The sequence below is a fragment of the Talpa occidentalis genome, unplaced genomic scaffold, assembly GCF_014898055.3.
Source record: "Talpa occidentalis isolate TD23 unplaced genomic scaffold, MPIMG_talOcc4v2.1 talOcc4.8, whole genome shotgun sequence".
NCBI lineage: Eukaryota > Metazoa > Chordata > Mammalia > Eulipotyphla > Talpidae > Talpa > Talpa occidentalis.
In genome coordinates, this window is record NW_023605194.1 from 31,024,539 (window position 1) to 31,046,826 (window position 22,288).

Here is a 22,288-nt window from a genome sequence, read left to right on the forward strand (position 1 = left end):
ATTTGCTGACGGATCTATCCCTAAATCAAATCCCACAGCTTTGATGACTGAAAATTTGTTTTAGCTGTTCAAATTTCTTCTCTTTTCAAATGTGTTTTGAACAATTTTGCCTATTCTAAATATCTTTCTGGCATTCTGATAAAATCACATTAAACCTGTATGTCAACTTAAGGAAAATTGACATCTTTATTATATTGAGTCTCCAATCTCCTCTATCTCTCCATAAATTTAGATATTTGATTTCTTCCGTTAATATTTTATAGTTTTCATCTTATAATATCTGCAGATATTTTGTTTAAATCAAAATATCTCATTTTTTTGAGTAATCATAAATGTTATTGTTTCTGGTATTTTAAAATAAAACTTTGTTACTTCATAAATGAAAAAAAACAGGTATGATTTGTTATAAATAGAGAATAACCACAAAAATACATAAAATTTAAGATGCAAAACAGAGCTTTTTTTTAAATTGGTCAATGTACTTGATAAAAACCAGTTCATTTATTATTAATTAGCCATGTACCATATTTCAGAAGGTAGTCCAATCCTTAATGATTCATGACTAATCATTAAGACATTCCTAAAGTATAGCCATCAAAGCTTTATGTAAAAACCCTTAGGCTTGGGGAACAAACCCTTCCTGAGGTAGCTTATTCAGTAGTCAGACTGTTCCTTTTGTTGTATACTCCTTTCTTTGATTGTGCTGAGATCCACAACCAACCCTCTCCCACCCCAGTTCCAAGTCCTAGAACCCAGGGACAGATGTTGCTGATGATTTTAAGTAACTCAAAGTATGATTTAGCTTCTCTGCTCTTCTGTGCCGGCGAGATTCCATTCCCTGAAATTGAGTGGACTCCTGAATGGTCTTCTTTCGTTTTTTTTTTTTTTAATTGTATAATTTTTTTGAAGCAGTGTTGGTTTTCAACACTGTATGTCACTTAGAGGTCCAGGTTACCATCTCATGCCCAGACAGCCCCGCTAGTGAGTGCACTGAGTGGCAGTCTCCCACTCCCAGGCTCCAGACATCTTGTCTACCTTCCACCCTTCTGCTGCTGGCAGGTGAATGTGGCCATTAGACTTCAATTACCCCTTTGCTGCGCCATTGCCATGCAGATCTGGCATGTCCATCTTTGCAGCTCAGGTACTCTCTTAGGACACGACAGAGGAAATAAATAATACCTAAAATATAGGCAATGTCCTAGTCATGCCATCCACCCTTGAAGGAGCAGGGATTATCCCTCCAGAGTCCAGGGACAAATGGAGGACTAAAACTCAGTCTCTGTCTCACAGGATCTCAGAGATGCATGTGCAATCTTGAATCACTAAGTTCTGACAGATGTCTGTGCTAAAGCTTCAGGGATCCAGTGGCCAGATTCCCTTGTGGAAGAGGGGTCATAAGGTAGTGTTTGATCTACATGAGGACCCAACAAGGGAGAAACTTTTATATCCATTTTACAATTGAGAAAACTGAGATTTTTTTTAAAGATTTATTTATTTATTTATACAAGCACTGGGTACAGTCAGAAGCACGGGAGGGTGCGAGAATTTACCAGAGTCAGAGCAGAGAGCAGAGCAGGCAGTCTGATGAAGTACACTCCTGAAGGGAGCAGTGGGCAGCAGGAGAGGTCTGTGTGCCATGTGGGACCCTCACCCGGTGGCCGGGGATTGAACCAGCACTGCAGAGGCTGCGGGCAGCTTCGCAACTCAGCGCTCAACCGCTGTGCCACCGGGGAGGCCCGAAAACTGAGACTTTTATATAGTTTTTCCAAGATTTCAAAGTCATAAATGACAGAATGGGCTTAGACATTAGGCCAAAGCCCAGTTATTTTTTTCATTGAGCAAATGGAAGAATCTCAGTATTTATTGAATGAATGATAAAGGTAGAAATGAATTCTATGTTGTCAGCCAAGAAATTTCCTGAGAGGCAACAAAGAATAATAATTCCCCTAGCCCTTTCTGGTAGAGGCTACCCATGTTGCTGCCCCAGAGCTGAGCAACCTGTCTGGGAGCACCCTGTCAGAGCAACCCACAGCCTAGGGAGGAGTCCCTTCCACCTGGGAAGGACTGTTGGGTTCCTCTTCACACTCCAGCACTGTTGTTTTCTCACTCCCATTGACCCCGTGAATGACTTTAAGTAAATAGCCTGTCCTGAACCTGGCCAGGAAAGGCAAGAGGATTCCTGATGAGGGGAGGAAGATGTGTGAGGCAGTAGAAAGAGCAGCGTAGGATCCACAGTGCAGGGTCTGCCACCCAAAGAAGTGAAGCAGTTTGCTTAATGTCCATGAGGTGAGAGTTAGATTGTCAACGGCAGAGAAGCCAACAACGCTGAGTGTGCACGCAGGTGATGGGAGACACAGGCCTCCAGGTAGACCCTACAGGAGGGCCTTTGGGAAGGGCCCTGTCTCTCTGGCAGGGTCTGCCTTGCTTGTATCTCTAAGGCCCCAGACAGAGGCCTGTGCCAACTTCCTCCCCAGCAGGTCCCGGCACACTGTAAATGCTCACTGCAACAACGAACCCGGAGTGAACCCTTGGGGGCTTTATTTTCATTTCTTCTTGGCAGGATGTAACTTCCTGCTTCTAAGAAAACATCTTTAAGCACAGCCATGAACCAGTTCCAGGGTGTCCCGCACATCCCCCTGCTCCGACAGAACGACGACGTGATGAGCTCACTGGAGCTCGATTGGAAGCACATGGAGACTGTTTCCTTTCAAAATCCCCAAGGGGCTCAAGCCTGGAGGAGAGAGGTGTTTGATAAATCATGTTGGCGCTTTTATCAGCTCCAGAGTGTGAGAGCAAAAGCCAAGAGAAGGAGGAGGAGCCAATACAGCCCCTAGAATCCATAAGGGGAGGCTGAGGAACAAGAGCTGCTCGAACCAAATTCAGGATAGAATGAAAGGAGGGAGCTGGCGTTTGCTGAGCATCTACTACATGCCGAGTGCTGGGCTAATCCAGGGGCCAGAGAGAGAAGCAGGCTGTGCACCTGTCCCAACTCATGTGGAGAACGGTTTAGTTGCAAGACAGAGAGAAGACCAGTAAAGAGCAAACACTCAGGCATACAGGGCTGAGCTGATGCAGTGCTGTGTTCCATCCTCAGTGTTGTGAGCCATCTGCCTCTCTCCTCCACCAGCACAGGCAGATCTGCTCCTGACCCAGAGTCTCAGAGACCTCCATGGGAGAACATGGAGGTTGGGGTGGAACAGAGAGGGCAGTGAGGAGCTGGCAGTGGAAGCATTGAGGGTCCTTGGGGTCTATGCCTATCACATTGCCTCTGGGTAGGCTCCACCTACGGTCCTTATAGGAAGAGCTGAACAGCTTGTTCAAGTTGAGGCCAAGGGGACAACTGTCTTTTCTAACTATCATGTCCTGGATGTAGATCTTGCATAAGAGGCATAGAAGGGTGCTAAGTCCAATGGACTTTGGAATCATACAGAAATTATTCCAGTTGTATCTTCTTGGTTGATTCAGTCTCCAGTCATCACAATTTTTATCTGTGTATACATAAGGTCACCTGCTTTGTGGATTTGGTGTGAAGGACATTTTAGTTATTGATGAGTTCCTTTTCATTACAAGGAGAATGAAAGGAGAACAGAAAATGTATCCAGGAATGAGGATCATCACTACAGATCACAGTATTTCATCTCTAAGAATTCTTGCCACCCATCTGAGAATGGGACTCAATGCATTCTGCAGTTTATGGAGATGATATGATAAAGCAGACCAAGTTCCTGCAAGAATCTCAACAGTTCTTGGTACCAGAACAGGTAGGAATTAAAACTAGAAGTTTTTTTTTTTTACAGACAATGCAGTGTGGGATAATAAATGATGTGCTAGGGAAACCTTATCAGGACTTACATAGGGTAACCTTGCAAGCTGGGTAAAAATCATGCAACAAAACAATTTAGTACAGGGAATTGTCTGTGCACTCCAAGTGCCCAACTCCTGGTGAAGCTGACTTGATATTGATGCAGGTTTCACAATACTGAGAAGAATGAAAAAAGAATGATGTTTTTAAACATTCATCCCTATCACGTCAACAAACTGAAGATTGTCCTGTCCAGCAGCTACAGGATTTGCAGCTTATCTCAGTTGTTGATTAAAGGCAGACCTCGTAAACTTTGGCAAGAAGCTGAGTGGAGGAAGTGTCGGCCTCCTCCTGTGAAAGCGGGAGATGCCAGCTATGACTCAGCCCTGAGCACGTGCCTGGGGTGGGTGCACCTGCGCTTGTCTGTGTGCACAGTCGTCCTTCATTATTTTGAAGGTACTAGAAAATACAGACTATAATGGGGGATTGGAGCCCTAATATTCATATCTTTTTAAATGGACACTAAAGTTTTAGTCTTGAAAATGTTCAGAGCCAGTGAAATTAGTTAACCACCCCAAACAAATATGAATCCCCACAAAGAAAAGCATATTGGGTTTAAACAATGCTTCCTCCAAGAGATGGTAAGCAAATTTTCAGTGAAATGACTAATTTATTAAAAAAAATATTTTTTATAAACCCCTTAGGTTGAGAATGGTCTATAAAAGCTACAACTTTGAATTTTAGAGTAGCTAGTGCTACTTTAAGCTATCAATAAAATACATAGGGGTTTGGATCACAAATAGACTAAGAGTCTACATTACTCGTCTGCATAGAAGAAGAATATGTGTTTATATTACTTACATTACTATTCCAGGCAATTATGTTTCACATTACCTGAGACTAGTTCTCCTTTACTTCTGTTAGCTTAACTTTTTGATTTTTAAATATGCTCAAAATTATTTCTGGATCTCTATTTACACAGCACTTTTCACCCTCCACCATGTAAATTAAAGGAATCAAAACCTCTACTTTCCTTGATCCTCTGCTCCATTCTCTACCTCATCTTCTGTCCATTCTGTTCTTACTTCAAACTACAGGTTTCTCATATTTTCATCCTCCTCTGTTAATACTTCATATTTTGTTGAATCTAGCATGTCACCAATTTTAAGACATATCATTGTTTTATGTTCCATTAAGTAAAAAAAAAAATATGCTGTCAATGATACTCCATCCATTATATAAAGTACGTCGTGATTTCAGGGAGGCTAAAATGTCTGTGGGGGGGAAATGTGCCTATCAGAGTTCATGAGAGATGATAATTAGTCTTCTGTGCTTTGCATATAGGTAAATTATAAAAATAAAAATAAACCACTTTTATAATATTGTTTTTTGTAATATTTCAGTAGGGTGATCAGAACATAGAAAAATAATACGTGTTTTTATCACTAAACCTCTGCCTCTCAAATGTAATTATTCCCTGCCAAAGAGATTTTCTTTTTTTTTTTTTTATAGTCTCTGATTCCCCCCAAACCATGTCATATTAGGTTCTTCGTATGGTTTTCTTGCACACATTTCCTGGAATATCTATGGCATATATTTTTCTTATTGTAAAAAATAGAATGTTTTGCTTGTTTTTTACCTTATAACTAAGATTGTCTGACCCTAAGATAACAGTATGTTTTGGGAAAATTCACTTTTTTTTCTTGATAATATTTTTCTTGGAGCCCTCTTCTTGGGATCCTCTTAGACCAATTAATTTCTAGAACTTCCCCATAGCTTATGTTTTTCCAGAGTTAAGTATTAGTATATATCTTCAATTCTTAAAAGTTTATATTTTTTCTTTTCATTAAATTACTTTTTCATTATTTTGCATCCTTTCAAAAGATTGGAAAGACAGTATGTACTTCTAGATCTGTAAATAACTGAGTTTCTGATTAAGGATGTTCATTTGTTTCTGTTCTCTCACCAGATCCCAGTAAAATAATAATATGGCGATATTTTATACACAATTTTTTTAAAAAAGAGACAAAAGACTATTTAATATGACCAAAATATCACTAAAAAGAGGGACAATAAATTTTAAGGAGCTAAACAGAATCCCAAACATCAAATGGTAAAGAGCATAGTATTCCAATCTGCTCTTGAGCCTCCCCAGCCTTAGGAACTAATGGTCCAGCTAACTGAGGAAGTGAGGGGTAAGTAAGGATGGACTGGTAACTGAGGATATGCTGGCAGCATATTTAAGTTTATTAGTGCTTCCCTCAGGAATGTGATGCTCTTTGGCTGTCTGCTACTGTTTATGATTAAATTATGATTATGATGAAAGAGTCAGGCACAGCCTTATTTAGATTGCTGCTATTTTTCCTATTCTCACTGCTATTGTGAAATTTTTCACTTCTGGGTTCCTCTATTGTTATTTCCCTAGAAATTTGGGAATCATCATAGATTGATGATTGTTAGGTAGGTGTGTGGGTGGGTAGATAGATAAATAGATAGATAGATAGAATCATTTTGCATTAGTATCACTGCTAGGAGGATTCAGGGTGATGCCAAGAGATGATTCCTCATAACTTATGGTCCAGGCCTGCAAACTTGGCCCATGATTCAAAAGCAATACTCTTTGTTGACCTCATGTAACTTTGTCCATAACCAAGTTACATGAGGAAGATAAAGGTCATTGAAGGTTACAATAGGCAACGTAATTATGATGAAGCAGTTGAACATTAGGCTGTGTATAAAGCCCTCTGGCTACATCTGGAAAACATTGGCCTAAAAAAAAAACCTGACCTAGAGAGTATTAACCAAGAAACAGAAAAACATTGGGATAAAATGTCTGTTAATTAAATTTGCAGGAAGAGGAGAGAGTGAGATCTTTTTAAAGAGAGGATTCCCTTTCTCAAACCATATGGAAGCTTATCTATAGAGTTAACAAAGGTGGTGAAGGTTTCAGGAGCAAAGGCCTCTCCACTATTCTCAAAGCATTTATGACCTGTATTTTTAATCAGCTCCTCAAACTAGGGACAATTGCCCAGCTGGAATATTCCCGTGTTAGTCTGCTTGGACTAGCACAACACATAGACCAAGTAGTTTAAGAAAAATAATTTATTTTGTCCACATTCTAGAGACCAGAAAGTACAAAATTTAGGTTCCAGCAGGGTTTGCTTCTGGTGAGAGCTCTCTTCCTGGCTGACAAAAGGATACCTTCACTCTGTTTCCTCACATGGAAAACATAGCCCTCTGGTGTCTCCCTCTGTATAAGGGCATCAGTTCTACCAGATCAGAGAGCTCCACCCTTGTGATCTAATTTAACCTCAATCATCTCCTGAAAGGCCCTATATCCAAATACAGTCACTTGTGCAGTTAGGGCTTGAATATATGAATTTTGGGGTTGGGGGTCAATTCAGCTGAGAGCAGTGTCTCAGGAACCCCACACACTGGAACTATGGCCATTATTCACAGTGGTCTGGGACTGTCTCACTGGTGTAAATTAGACCTTTTCAAACTCTAACAGCTTGTTTCAGTCAGTGCCTTTTGCACAAAACATCACGGGTCCATTCCAAAGGGAATTGTGGCTACTCCTGGTTTCTCTCTAGTTCTTTCACACTGGAGGAGTAACGTGCGCCTGTAAAGCCACAGGTGTTGGTTCTGATCCATGCTCCACAATCCCTGCTTTTGTGAGCTCGGTAAGTTATTTAAATTCTCTGAACCTCACTTCCCTCATCTGTAAAACGGGGACCATCGTGCTACCCCCAAAGCTGGTGAGGGGATTAAGTAGATGATGTGTTGGCAAAGCACAACCTGCGAATACTCCCGTTCCTCCCTTGCCCTTCACATAGCTTGCCGGGAACAGGACAGCGATGAAGTTCTCTGCCATTAAAGAAGACTCAGAGTCTAAATGAATTGGCAACGGGGGGAGGCTGGGGAGAGTGTGATCGAGAGCAGCTCTGCCTTTCACTCTCCAGCCCAAACTTTTATGGAAGATATGAACAAAGGAACAAGAAAACAGCACACAATTGTGTTTTTGCTTATACAGATTAATAAGTTACTGCTGCAAAAACTTTTCCTGGTTAGTAGAGAACATGCGCAGAAGCCAGTTCATCCTCAGAGAACAGGAGTCAATTCTGGGAAGAAGTTCTGTTTGCAGAACTTCTAACGTCCTGGAACTCCATATGCAGAGTAAGCAGGTGTATTCCAAAAACTCCAGCTCCCTTTAGGTCAGCAGACTCCAAACAATAGCCAAGGACACTCTGTGGTCCCCGTCTTTTTTTTTTGGACTCCCATATATAATTTCATTTGAGAGTGTCCAACAACCCTTTTCCTGGGGACACTCAGACACAGCTGAATTGCACAGTCTGCATGTCCCAGGAGGAAAGCCATGCCACCTAGCCTTCCTGAGAGGCAGCTGCCGCTGGGTTTGTTTTCTTTTTCCCCCCCTCTTTTAAGGCAACTCTACCTCTGGGTCAGCCTCAACCCCTGACCCCGTATGAAGTTACTCTCATGAGAGACCAGTGCTTCTCCAAGTGCACTGCCAGCCAGTGTGAGCATCCCTGGGGCCCTGTTAAAAGGCATATTCTCAGGCCACACTCCATGCCCACTAAGTTAGTAATGCTGGGTGTGGCCCAGCAATCAGTTATGTGTCCAGCTCTTCAGGAAATGCCAAGGCCCACTTGAGAATGTTGTGTCAGTGAGTGACAGGAAGGCAGGTAGGAGAGAGGACAGGAAGTTCTCAAGGCAACATCTGCATGTCAGTGACACTCCACAAGTTACTGAGAGGCCCTCTCCCTTCTTCTCTTACAATCAGCTCTCCCTGCCACTCTAAGCCATACTTCCCCTAGTCGGTTTGTTGTTTCTTTTTTTCACTGCTAGTCCCTGCTTCTAAGTATGGTGACCGACAGGGAGCAATTGCTCAGTAGATATTAGTGGAATGAAAGTGTCCAAAAGATCTCTAAAAGTGACTGTCATCAGGAGGTCCCAGGAAATTCAGAGGAGAAGAGTAGGGTGCAGGGGTGTGTCTTGGCAGGCACTTTACCCAGCATGCAATGCAACACAGAAAAGAACTGACTGAAAAGCTGCAGCCCCACTGTGGGTTGTGAGGTGGTGCAGAGTGTGTGAAATCAGGGGTTCATAGGCATCACATGCGAGTCTCCCTGAAAATACTTCTGCTTATAGCAGCCACCTAGGAGGTGAGGAAAAGTCTCCTTAGACCAGGATAATTAAAGTAGAATAGTTCAGCTCAGTTGTGGACTCAGTGGGTGCAGTACATGCATGCAGGTACACACACACACACACACACACTCATCCATGTGCTGCTAAAGGGTAGGGTCCTCACCTCTGAACCCCCAGGGTCAGCCCATTGAAATTTACTAAATGAAGTGTGAAACTACCCTTTGCCAATGCTCAATTGTTTTACAAGTCAAATGCTTTCAAATATCCAGACAAGAACATACAACACCTAGCAGGGCCCTGCCCTTGTACTCTTTCAGCACTGGGATGATCACTCTGAGGAAAAAGTCTGAAATGATGGGGTAGCGTGGCCCACTGGACCAGATGGGCCGTGAAAGGCCTTGTGCTCTTGAGTACAATCTCTGGCCCACGGGAGGTAGTGCTCCCCCGCTCCCCCCCACTTCTTCATTGGAGAGGACTTAATGTCCCTGGGTAATTCCACTGGCTAGGAAGATCTGTGGGCCCTGGACAGGCATCTCCTTTGTTGAGGCCGAAGTAGAAGTGTGACTGGGCAGACAGCTGAAACACCAGTGATGGTATCTGTTTGATTTTCTTATGGTAAATTAACCTTTCTTTGTAAATAGCCCAGGGTCACAGTGCTTCCATCAAGCTGACTTTCCAAGGACTGTGGCCCTCTTGAAGACAATGAGGCTCTTAATGAAGATGGATGGTCCGTTGAAGCCTGGGGGCCTCTTCCCCACAGTGGGAAGGGAGACGGTGAGGAGCCTGGGGGAGGCAGGTGGCCTCTGAGCCCTGCCCTGAAGCCCTGAGACCCATAGACACAGGCCGCTGGCAAAATCTTCATCCTGATTAAGGTGTGTCCTGATCACAGCCCTGTTTACCTCAAACAAATAAGCAGCCAGTTATTCCACTAATAAAATGGATTTATTCAGAGACAATAGCAAAGGGTAGTTTGGAAAGTGAGACCTCAAGAGAAACATGTGCATGCTTTTTTATTTTATTTTTTTTAAGATTTATTTATACAAGCACTGGCTACAGTCAGAAGTGCGGGAGGGTGAGAGAATTCACCAGAGCCAGAGCGGGCAGCAGAACAGGCAGAATGATGAAGTACACTGCTGAGGGGAGCAGCAGGCAGCAGGAGAGGTCTGCGTGCCATGTGGGACCCTTGCCTGGTGGCCGGGGATCGAACCGGTGCTGCAAAGGCTGTGGGCAGCTTCACAACCCAGCGCTCAACTGCTGCGCCACCAGGGAGGCCCTCATGCATGTTTTTTTTTTTTTTTTTATAGCAAAAGAAGTTCTTACACAGATTTTAGAGGGGCTCTTGTAAACCATCCGTGCAGGAACCTGGGCCTTCCAGGGGTGGTGGCCATTCATCTCTGCTGGCAGGGCTATTGCTGTGCTGGGTGAGCCTCCTCCTCTCTGCTGGGGTAACACAGCAGTGTCACTCCCTGTAAGTAAGGCCTGTCTCTTCCAAGTGGGTCTGCTGTATGTGCTGATTGCAGATGCATGAGTCCCATCTTCTAGCCTTCTGATCTCACTTAAATAAGTCTCTAAATATTAATTTTCCTTCCACACTCAGTATTCAAAGAGACTATAAAATGCAAATATGACCCCACAAGTCAAGTCCTCACTTGGTTACCTTTGCTCTCTCCCCTTGAGATAACAAATTGCAGCTAGCACTTAGAGTTTCTGGGTTCAGACCCCTATTCCTCCCCCATTTCCTGCTGTTCTCCCTCCCTGCCCCCCAGGGCATTTCAGCAACTCTGAAATTATCCTAGTTGCTGGACTTGCAGTATTAATCTCTTGGGTGGGAGCCCATGCCTGTAGTGTCCATGCTTCTACAGAGGACCAGAGAATCCCCCAACTAGACTCTTATCCAGAGCCTTACCTCACCCCAAGAGTGAAACCCCTCACTCCTCTGTAATACTGTGCCTCTGTTCCCCCCCTTCTCATCATTTATGTATTGCATTGTCCTTTTTAAAATCTTTATTCCTTTTTTGGCAGTTCTATGGCACTGACTATGTAGTAATCTCTATTTTTTTCTTCTTTGCCTAATAAAACTGTTCTTTTAAAATGTAAAAAATAAAATAAAGTCGTTAATCCTTTTTGCCTAATTATCAAAGAGCTTTATGTTTACTATAAGATAGAAAGTACAGGAGAACATGCATTTAAGAATGGCCGTGTCCTGTGCTTCCACTAACACAGTATGAATTGTATTTCAGTTTTTCATGTTTACATCTCTGTCTCCTCTACTTGGGGAGGGGCACAGCACCCCCACTCCCCTCTGCAGTTTCTCCTGGCACCAGTCAGCGGTGTAAAACTGCAGAGAGCAAGTATGAAGACCCAACTTACTCTCAGGATCACATCCAAAGTAGAATAAGCCTCAGTCCCTTGGATCCCATATGCTCATGTAACCCTCTCCTCTGCAAGCCCCCAGGAAAAGGACAAAGTGAGATCAGTTCCATGACACATTTAGAGCCTGGAGTCATCTTCTTGCTGCTGATATTTAGCTGGGAAAGACAAAATAAAAACTCTGATTTTGAAACCCACAGTCTCGGGAAAGTTGTGCGAACATAGGCCTCTGAGCTGGAGCAAGTCATTGCAACTGAGCAGTGCTTTCTGAGCCGCATCCACAAAGAGCAAGTGAGCCATAGATTCTCCCAAAGCTGGAAAAACTGACCTGAGATTACATTCTAGGCCTGTCTAATGCTGAAACTCACACCCACTGCAACACACCTGTCTCTTATAGCACTCCCGTCACCCACCCCCCAACAATAAACAAGAATTAGGCTATTCAGATGGGACTCAGAGCCCAGTGATGAAGATTGACATGTAGACAGATCATTGCAAATCACAGAGACTTGCACAATGGTGGCCCCAGTCAGAGGGCCGGCAGCTCTTGGTGGGTCTAAAGTGCTTCAGAGTGTCATAGCTCATCTTCAGTGTGTTTTCCACACATCTTGCAATCCTTTTGGCCCTTTCTAGACCAGATGGCCATTAACCTTGAACATGTGAGATCTGGTGTTGGTTGGATGTCAAAAGTTGACTTGATCTCAAAGTTTCACTTGAGGTCTTCAAAACAGAATTCTCTTAGTCAACAGGGTTTTGTTTTAAAAGTAAACAGGCGGAAAATAACAGATCATGCTTGCAAACGTCAGCTGAGTAATAGCACATGACTGCGCGACCTGTGTGTTACCAGGCTTTGTGGACATGGTCCGCATGGTTCCAATCACTCGACGTGCTCTGGCCACTCCAGGATGCGAATAGTTTCTAAATGATGTGCGTGCTCATTTGCAAGGTCCATGGCCAGCTCAGAAGGAACTCTGGCTGAGTCACTGAGGAAGAAGCCAATAGAAACTGTTTGTAGACACTGATTTTAAGAAACTGCTTGAGCTTTATCCCGATCCTCTCGAGTTGTCCACATGGCTTTACAATCCCCGTGTTCACAGATCACCTTCCTGAGGACCTTCTTGTTACCCGCTCTTGCCCTCTTCGATTCCTCATTTCCTCTCCCCCTTAACGCATCCTGCTGGGAGGGAAATGAGAGTAAGGGGAGCATAGCCAAAGGATTGTCTGCCTGGGGGAACATTCACTGATGCTTCAAGTGCTCAGAGATCTGTAACTCCCAAATGGACCATACCAAGCACTTTCCCCCTACTGTTGGAGGTCCGTGATGCAATTTAAAGAAAACCCACTCCATGTGTTTCTGATCCATGTCCATGCAGCTCATCCAAATGTTGGATTTTAAGAGTCTGGAGATATGCATGATGCCTTAGGAGTCAACTTTACAAGCCTTCCATGCTTTCATTTGTATTGAGAGAGGAAGCGGGATTTTGCCAAGAGTCAATGATTTGGCATCTTGGAAGGTTCAAATCGGGTCTGTAACATTGAAGCCGTAAGGCTTGGATGGAAGTTCAGCCTCAGAAAAAGTGCTCTCATCTCTGCCCTGATTCAGAACCTCAAGGGGAAGCTTTCGTTGGCCTGGCGGAAGCTTTTACGTCTTCAGTCTCACTCAGCCCCCCTTGGAGCTTAGCAGGATAAAGGCAGAATCTACCACCACCAAGAGGCTCTCATAGATCATGGTTGGGCTTTGGGAGTGACAGATGTTTAAAGCTTTGGCAGATAATTGAAGACTTTTCCTTCTATTTTTGAGGCATTGTGAAGAGATCTGCGATGGTCCTCAAAGTGAACATGTTGGGCCAGCTGCAATGGTCAATACATGGCATCCATCTGGTCTTTCCAGAGAACCTGATGCCCTGGGAAAGGGAAGAGGAGGTTACAGGAGAGCATACACATGTGCCTTCCAGCAGAAGGTTTCAGGAATAGCTTGAAATGTGCTGCTCAGGGTCTGTCCAGATCTTCCACTTGTCTGAGTAGTTGGCACAGTGTTTCTATGGTGAAGGAAACACATGTATGGACAAGGCAACATGGATGATGCTGAAACTGTTCTCCTTACCACCCAGACCACAGGGCCTGCAGGGCAGCCTCAGGTATGGTACACAGACTGTGGTCTTGCAGCCAGATGAATCTGTTTAGATCCTGAGTCTATCACCTACTAGCCATGTGACTTTGGGCAAATCCCCTCACCTCAGTTTCTTCCTTTGGAATGGGTATAACAACACAAACCTCTTGGGGTGATTGGGAAAATGCAGAGTTGCTTAATAAGTGATAACAGTATATGAAAGTGGGGGCAAGCTGTCACTGGCTGGCAAGTTGGGTTCTATAGTATTGTGAGCTGAGTGGTTGAGGTCTCAGGGACTCTGCTTTCCAACGTGGTCCTGTTTGAAAGGAGTAAAGGCAGAGGTCTCAGAGCCCACACAGTGCTGCCAAGCAGAACAGGGAAGAGACTTGGACATGAGACTCTAAGGCTTGGAGACCCAGGCTGGAATCTCAACTTCTTGTCTTGGGTCATAGTCGTCTTGTCTAAATAAGGGGGCTTATGGTATTGGAGTCCCAGAATATCTCAAGGATTACATAAAAAAAATGGACATGGTTAAAACTCTAAGCAGGGATCTTAAAACCAATACCCATGGGAGTCAGGCAGGTACAGGAATAAGGGGCAGCCACGTGGGAGTAGGGGAAGGACCTGTATGGCCTGATGGGGCACATTTGCCTTCCCTGATACAAATGCATCTTCTGGACAATCCGTGCCTATAAATTCACACTCTGAAGGGTTGTGGCACTCCCTGCAGACCTCTTATGGCTGCCAGTAAGTCAGATAGGTTGGAAAACATGGCAAGAAATCCATTCATCAGAGGGTGCCCACTTTTCAGTCATGCCATGTCTTAGGCAAGTGATTTCCCTCTTGAAACCTTAGTTTTTTGTTTGCAAAAACAAACCCCTGGCACAAGGTATCTTTTCAGAAGTTGGATTTGTCTTTTCTTTCACACACACAGACACACACACACACACACAGAGTAGTTGCAATTTTTTTCATTGGTTCGTGCAGGCATTTTATTGGTGGCCAAATATAGATACAAAGACGGGTGCAGATGAGGCCAGTCTGAAGGCAGTCTCCAGAAATAGCTCAAAGAGAAAATACAAATCTGGTCTCAGTGTGACATAAGTGCTCTTACTACAGAGTAGAAATGCACATGAACATGAATGCTTTTCTGTCCTACTTAGGTAGAGGGCTTGCAGGAGGAAGGCTCACTTCCTCACAGGTCCTACTCACAATTGACTCCAGGAAGGCTGTTCTCTGATCTCCCAAGCCTGTTTTGATTCTGGAGGTCCCGCCAGCCACTAACAGAGCTCCATTCATGGCCGACTCCAAACAGAGCATTGCACTATTGCCCACCCCAGGCTCACAGAAATCAGGTTTACAAAGAGTTATTTTCCTAAGGACAGATTTTTTAAAATTCCACTTCCTTCTCTCTTGCCCATGCCCAGCCCCCATAGTCTTATGATTGGACCAGAAAGGTCTGTGGCCAAGCTTTTCTTGGATCCTGTGAATCAAGATCAATAAATATCTGTGCCGGAGCATGGCTGGCCCCGGCACCTCTCAGTGTTCTGGAATAAGAACCCTGGTTGTGTGCGGCCTCGTAGCCTTAGCCTGCACTTCCTCTTCTGCTGCACATGTCAGGGTTGTGTGCGGACCCACCAGCCTGACGGCACCCAGAGAGGAAAGATCTCTCTCTCACAGGGATTAGGGGCTGAGGCACCCACAGGACACCCTCCCCGGGGAGTATTGCCCATCTTGGGAGTGGGGACAGGGAAGGGGCTCATTATTCCGGGATTTCTAGAATAAATTTGCAAGCCATTTGATCCACAACTTGATTGGGGTGGGGGAGGTTCATGAACTATTCTAGGTACAGCTACACACACGTGTCAAGTCCTTAAGTGCCAACACAGTTCCTTGAAAGAGCACAGAGAGGTCTCTACTTCCTGGCTCCCCTCCTTCCATCCTTGTCCTCTCTTTCACCCAATCCAATCAAGTGTGTGCCCCACAGGTCCACCACAATGGTACTGATGGCTAGCAGCTTGACAAATCCAGTGGTGGATTCTTTGTCTTTCTCTGACTCCACCTTTTGGCAGCATTTTCCAGTCGACGAATCGCCCCATCCTTCATAAACACGGTCCCCTCTGTGCTTCCACAGCACCACGAAGTGCCACAGTGTCTGCCCTTCTTCACTGTCCTGCTGATGCCCGCTCTTCCTTCTGACCCACTAATGTGGCGTGTCAACGGTCCAGGTAGCTATCTACTTACCTCTGGGTAATCCCATCTGGAGCTGTGGCTGCAGACATCAACAAAGCAAGTAACATCCTAACATTGATCATTTCAGCCCCTGCCTCTCAACACTGGCCTGGTTCCAATCAATATTCAAACGTCCACTTGAAATCGCAAACTCTGCTTGTTAAAAATGTAACTTTGCTATCAGCATTCCTCTGCCCCAAAACATGCCCCCCACTTAATATGTACACTCCACTCTCTCTAGTTTATTTCTCTGATTTATTTTCTCAGAATTAGATTTTTTTTTCCATTTACTTGTTCCTTATGGATCGCCTGGTCTTCTTCAAGGGAAGAAACTTTATTACATATTCTGTGCTATAAACTTCATCCCCAAAAGCATCCCCTCAAGCACACAATATTTAATAAATGGATGACTAAAATGGCACTGAAGTTTGTAATGTGAATGTTATTCTCCTTCCAGTTTCTTTTTAGATCCATCAAAGCATGTCTGTAACATTACTCTAGCACATGATAATTTTCCTTTCTAACAAAGAGAGAACAGTTTCAGTCTGAGAAACTTGGCAAACAAGTATCCTGCTAGAATTTAATAAGCTTGTTTTATTTTCATTGTCTTTTTAATATAGTTCCCGTCTATTTATGGCAATTATTAATAACTCTATATTTATACTTGTGGTATAAAGTTTCCTTTTAAGTTCTGTTTATTTAGGCAACATGAGTGAATCAATTTAAAGAAAATATTAAGTAAATAATAGCAGATTGGACATTGGCCTTGACTGGAAAGGAGAAGGCATCTGCCAACACGCCGACCGCAGTGTTGTTGGGCTTCAGGGCCACGGGAAGGAAGGAGGCAGGTTTTTCACCCCAGGATCATGGAAAGGGTGGTGGGCAGAGACCAGCCCCCAAAGCAGGGAGTTGCTGGATTGTGGTGGCCATCCTCTCAACTTCTGCTTGTCACTTGGGGCCCCACCTTCTTGTCAGGTAACTTGGAGAGGATTTTGCACACAGCCAGAATCTCATGGCCTCAAGAACTTTCTGAGACTATTTTGGGAAGGGGGTAAAGTAAGGGAAGGAGAAAAAAGAAGGAAGTAAGGGGAAAGTGGGTAATATATTCATTTATTTATTGTTTGCCACACCTGTCAAAGTATCTCAGCTAATCTTTTCTAAATGTTTAGTATCACAGACACGGAGGAAACGTTGTCCAGTTGCTTCTTTACCGCTCCGGGGCCAGGTCTTTGGCAGTGAGGCCAGGCCTTGTCCCTCACGGTAGACTTGTCTTTCATACTGGGGACTGCACAAGGGCAGGACCTCAGTCTACCTCGCCATGGATTCACAGCTTCTCGGCTGCTCAAAAGTTTTTCCAAAAAAATAAAATAAAACTAAAATTGGAGAAAACAAACTTTGAAAATACCAAGACTCCATGAACAATGTATGAAAAGATGACAAAAAGCAACTGAATAAAGCGGTGTTGAGTGAATAAATGAAAGGTCCTTAAAGGAAATGCTGTGAGGTGAAGATGAGACTGGTATCAAGGGGTGAGTACACGCCAAGTATGCGGGGTATGAGTTTCTTAGTGCTCAAACAGAGATACTCAGAACATTCCTTTACTAGGGCTTCCTGCTTCTCCAACTGTTGGAGAGGCATAGCATAGAAATTTCACAGCAGAGACCTCCTATATGATCCTGAAGGTTACATGGGTGAGAAAGAGGTCAGTCATAAAATGACTCACCCACTATGTTCTATGTATGATGGCAGGGGTGGCAAGATTGGGACTCAAGGCAGCAGGCATGATGAGGTAGCTAGTGTTGGCCTTATACTAATGATTGTGGTCCTATGATGGGAGCACACACCTAGTGGGTGAGGCTAAGTCATTACACACATATGCACACACACACACAAACATACATTATTAACTTCTCTTGCGAGGGTATTCAGGATGGAAAGGGATGCCCCATGTTAAGAGAAATCATTCTGCCAATTGTTAAAAAGATCAAGGAGGATTTTATTCAAGATTGTTGAAATAAAGCAGAGATATGAACTCAAGGAACTCAACTCTGAATACTAGCAAGGACAAATGGAGAGTCATAGCCAACAGGCAGGTAAAAGAGAGAATAGAAATTTACATAGAGGAGTTAGACTGGAAATCTAAAGGGGGGTGGGATTCTCAATAAACTGGATAGAAGTTTTTGCTGAAACTGGACTTGGTGTACCAAGGAAAACCTAGTCAAGCCAAGAAGGTGGTGGGTAGCCTTGCTAAAGTCTAGTCAAGGAGTATATCCTTGTCATCCTTAAAAAAAGAAAGGCTTACATGGAATATGGTTTGGACTTTGAGATGAAAGAGAGGCAATAGCCTTGAGTACAAGCATTCAGACATCTCTCAGTCCCCAGGAAGATAAGCCCATGGGTTAGAGGAAATGTCTAGAAGAAGTGGCAGGAGAAAGTTGGTCGCAAGCATTCCGATATGTAGCCCAATCGAGATATTTTGCAAGGATAGGTAGCAAGTATTCCTCCTTCTCTCCAACCTACAAGACCCAGTGATCTGTGCATACTCAGAAGCAAGGCTAGGACCAGGGATCTGGAAAGAGCATGGAATCCACAAGGTAAAAGATGAGGACTGTGGCATATCCCCAAGAGATAGCACCCAGGGGCTCATGGACAGAGGGTATTTGGAGGAAATGGTTCTGGGCCCTCAAGAATATTGTGACTTAGGTTAGAGCCAGAGAATACTGAGGAAAAGTTGTAGGGGCCCTATCTCCTTGGTCAGACCGCCCAAGCTGTCTTGGCCTTGTGGGGCTTGGCCATATCACTGTGGTCCTGGAGAATGATAACCAACAGGAGTCTGATGACTCCATTTTCATCATTAATGAAAGAGAGCATTACTTTTACTGGACCAGCCAGCTTGTGGCACTGAGGTGGATGAATGCTTTACTTTTCAAAGGAATGTTTGAAAAGGGTAAAATTTCATGACATTTCTGCCCAGGTATTCCACTTCTGGGAACCTAGCCAAAGTAAATAATATTAAACAGAAAACAAGCTTTCTGCATAAAGATGTTTATTGCAGTAGTACTTATGCTAGTGTAAAATTACAAACAATCTGAATGTCCTACCACAGGGGATGATGATTAAGTAAGTTCTTTCATAATCCACTCTGACATATTTATTCAGCTATTAAAAATGATGCCTACAAATTCTATAACAACATGAAGAAATGTATAAAATGGGTGAAAAAGTGAGAAACAGAATTTATTTATAGTGTGTTTGCATCTGTGTTCAAGTAAGAAAAAATAAAACCCCATGCTTTCATAATTCTAATACATTTTGACAGTCTTCTAATAACCAGAAAACATAGCTATCCCAGATATCCTCTTGCCAGATAATTCTCTATATGGTAACACTTACTGGCTGTATAGGTCATTGGGCCATGACAGCCAGACAGGTGAACAGTAGGGGTGACTGATCACACCAAGAGGCCCCAACATTAGTCAGTATGGGCCAGGGTGTGCTGCAGTGACAACCACTACCAGACCTCAGTGACTTAAAACAACATAGGGTGATTCTTGCTCAGGTTATATTTCCACAGCAGGTGAATGAGGTCTCTGCTACTCACTGTCCTCAATCAGAAAGTGGCCTCCACTACCTGGAGTTCAGATTGTAAGGGGAGTGGGGAGAGGTGTGGGTTGCTTCCCCACCATTAAATATTCTACCCCAGGGCCTCCCTGGTGGCGCAGCGGTTGAGCACTGGGTTGCGAAGCTGCCCGCAGCCTCGGCAGTGCTGGTTCGATCCCCGGCTGCTCCCCGGCCACCAGAGGAGGGTCCCACATGGTGCACAGACCTCTCCTGGCGCCCGCTGTTCCCCTTAGCAGTGTACTTCGGTCCTTCTGCCTGCTCTGCTCCCTGCTCTGGCTCTGGTGAATTCTCTCACCCTCCCGTGCTTCTGACTGTACCCAGTGCTTGTGTAAATAAATAAATAAATAATTCTTTTTTAAAAAAAAAATTCTACCCCAGAAGTACCTCATATCACTCCCATGCAACCCCATGGTATAGAAGTCATCACACAGCCCTCTCTCCCACAGGGAAGGTCAGCCTTCTCTGTGCTGTGGAAAAGAGAGCCAGCTGCCTCTGAGCAGCTCCATTGACCACAAGTGCCTTTTATGAGTCCAATTGCCATCAAGGAGGCCCCTTAGGGAGGTTTCTTGGAGCTGATGTTTCATCATCACCCTTCATTACTTTGGCTACCACCCAAGAAAGACACCACCAGACTCTTAAGACTTACCAAGACTTAGCTAATGGCTTCAGTCCCCTCCTTTGTCGTCCACCTACAGAATGGAAAGATTTACCTTCTTTAAGATGACCTGTGGGCACTTTACAATGGGCAGCATTTTCATATCCACACGACCCTGGTAGGCGACACAGCAGGGTCCACACTCAGCAGGCTCTTCCTCCAGGGCTTGCTCTCTCTCCCAATTCCAGTCTCCATCTGCATGGATACTCCTTTCTTCAGAAAACGATTCTAATCAGAGATTGTTAAGATGAATTCACTGAGCTTTGTCTCATTCTTGACACTGTTAGAATGAATGTGTCTAAATATAAATGAGTAAGTAAAACAGAAGCAAGATGGCAACTGTTTGACAGAAAAGAAGCACAATGTCTGGGAAAACTATAGCTCTCTCCCCCTGCACTTCACCGCCCCCCTGCACACCTCTGCCCTATAATCACATTTCAAGTTGTAGGCACAATGGTTAATATTTTCCTGTCAAACATGCTTGAACTGAGATAACCCCTGCCAACTGTGGTACGGGGCTTAGCTCAAGCCTTTCTTCACAGCTCTGAGAGATTTATCAATAGATGAAGGCCAGGAGTAGATACATTCATTTTTGATTGCTGGGTAAAATATTACCACAAGCTTAGTGGCCTAAAACAACAAAAACATCTCATTTCACCATTTCTCAGGGTCAAGCGTTGCCATGTGGTTTGGCTGTATTCTCATCTGAGGCTCATCCACATTGTTGGCAGAATTGAGCCCTGAGCTCCCTGCTTCCTTGGGGACTGTCAATAGAAGGTCACTTATCACTCCTAGGGAGCCTCTGGTCACTAACCATGGTCCCTCTATAGGAGACACACTTCCAGTTCGCAGGCACTGCCCTTTCGACAAGGACTACAGAGTAGGGCAGCGCCACACACACAGAGCCAGTAGATATGGACCCCTGGGGCAGCCACACTAATATTTTCTTCTCACCAGTCAGGGGAAGCAGTGGACCGTGGGAGGGGGAGTGAGAGCAGATGTGTCTGGGACCTTGGCTGACAGTTGGCAGTGTGGGGGGAATCGGAGAACTCCTCTCGCTTTTGGAAACACACTATTTGGCCTCCATCCAGAGGTGCCCTGGGCCATTGCTCAGAGGTGGCCCTCCACTCCCATCCTTGGCAACTGGGCACCAGGGTGGGAATGTAAAATGCACAGTTGGAGTCCCAGGGACTGTAGTGGGGCTGGAGCTGTGGGCCTTGGGATCTAGTCTGCTTTTGTGCTGGCTTTGGAGAAGGGGAAAATCACTGAATCACTCTCAGTCTCAGTTTACAGCTCCAGAGATGAGGGTGGATATAGGCTAGAGCAAGGTCCATTTTTAGAGGGGTTTTTTATCCTGCCACATATTGTCAGTGCACTTCCCGTACCCTTTGCTCCGGGGCACCCCACTCTAGACCCACGCCAATGGCCTGTGTGACTTACTCAGGGAAAGGCTACACAGTGTCCAAGTGGGCCCCAGAGGATTCTCTCTTCCGTCCACCCACCACCTTGCTCACAGATACTATTGATATTAAAGCCTTCACCATACCAAGTTGGGGAAGTTAAAGGTGGCCCCAGAGCCAGCAGACCACAAGACCAGGTCAGGCCCAGGGCCTGAGTCACAGATCAGAGTCTATGGGAGGGTGGTACTCAGTGTCTCAATTTCTCCTTCTCAAACTGAAGAAGTTGGACTGATTGTAAGTATCTACTATGTAGCTTGATGTCTGGGACTGATTGTCCCTGATTCTGGGGCAGCCTGTAGTAACTTTATCCATATTTCTTTTTTAACTAAATGTTCTAGCACCTATTACTTAGTAGACCACCAGGGTTTAGCCTGAAACCAGGTATAACAGGTAAATCTCTGGGGATAAACCCCCCAAGCTGGATAAATTTCTGGGTCTAGCAAGAGTAGACTGTACATTAAAAGAATCCATATCTGAAGATAACAGCTGAATCCAAGCAAGTGTTGGAGAGCTCACCACTCAGAGCTCTCAGTGCCCTCACTGCTGGGCAGTCTTGTTCTAATCTGAAGCCAGCCTCAGGTCCGTCTGCCTAGCAGCCACTGGAGATTTTGAGGTGCCTGTGCAGAGCCTGGGGCATGCTGGTCTGGGGCTGTGGGGTAGACACAACTGTGCTATGGTGCAAAATTCATGCTTGACATCCCACCTTGGGCCCACCCTCTGCTTTCGCTGGTCGTGGAGCTGGGGGCAGTCACCTGCCTTTCCAGAGCCTCAGTTTCCTCCTCTGCAACACGGGACCAACAAAACCTGCAGTTGTATGGGGAATATAACCAAAATGATAATGCATACATTGTGCAAAAATGAAAAATGATGTA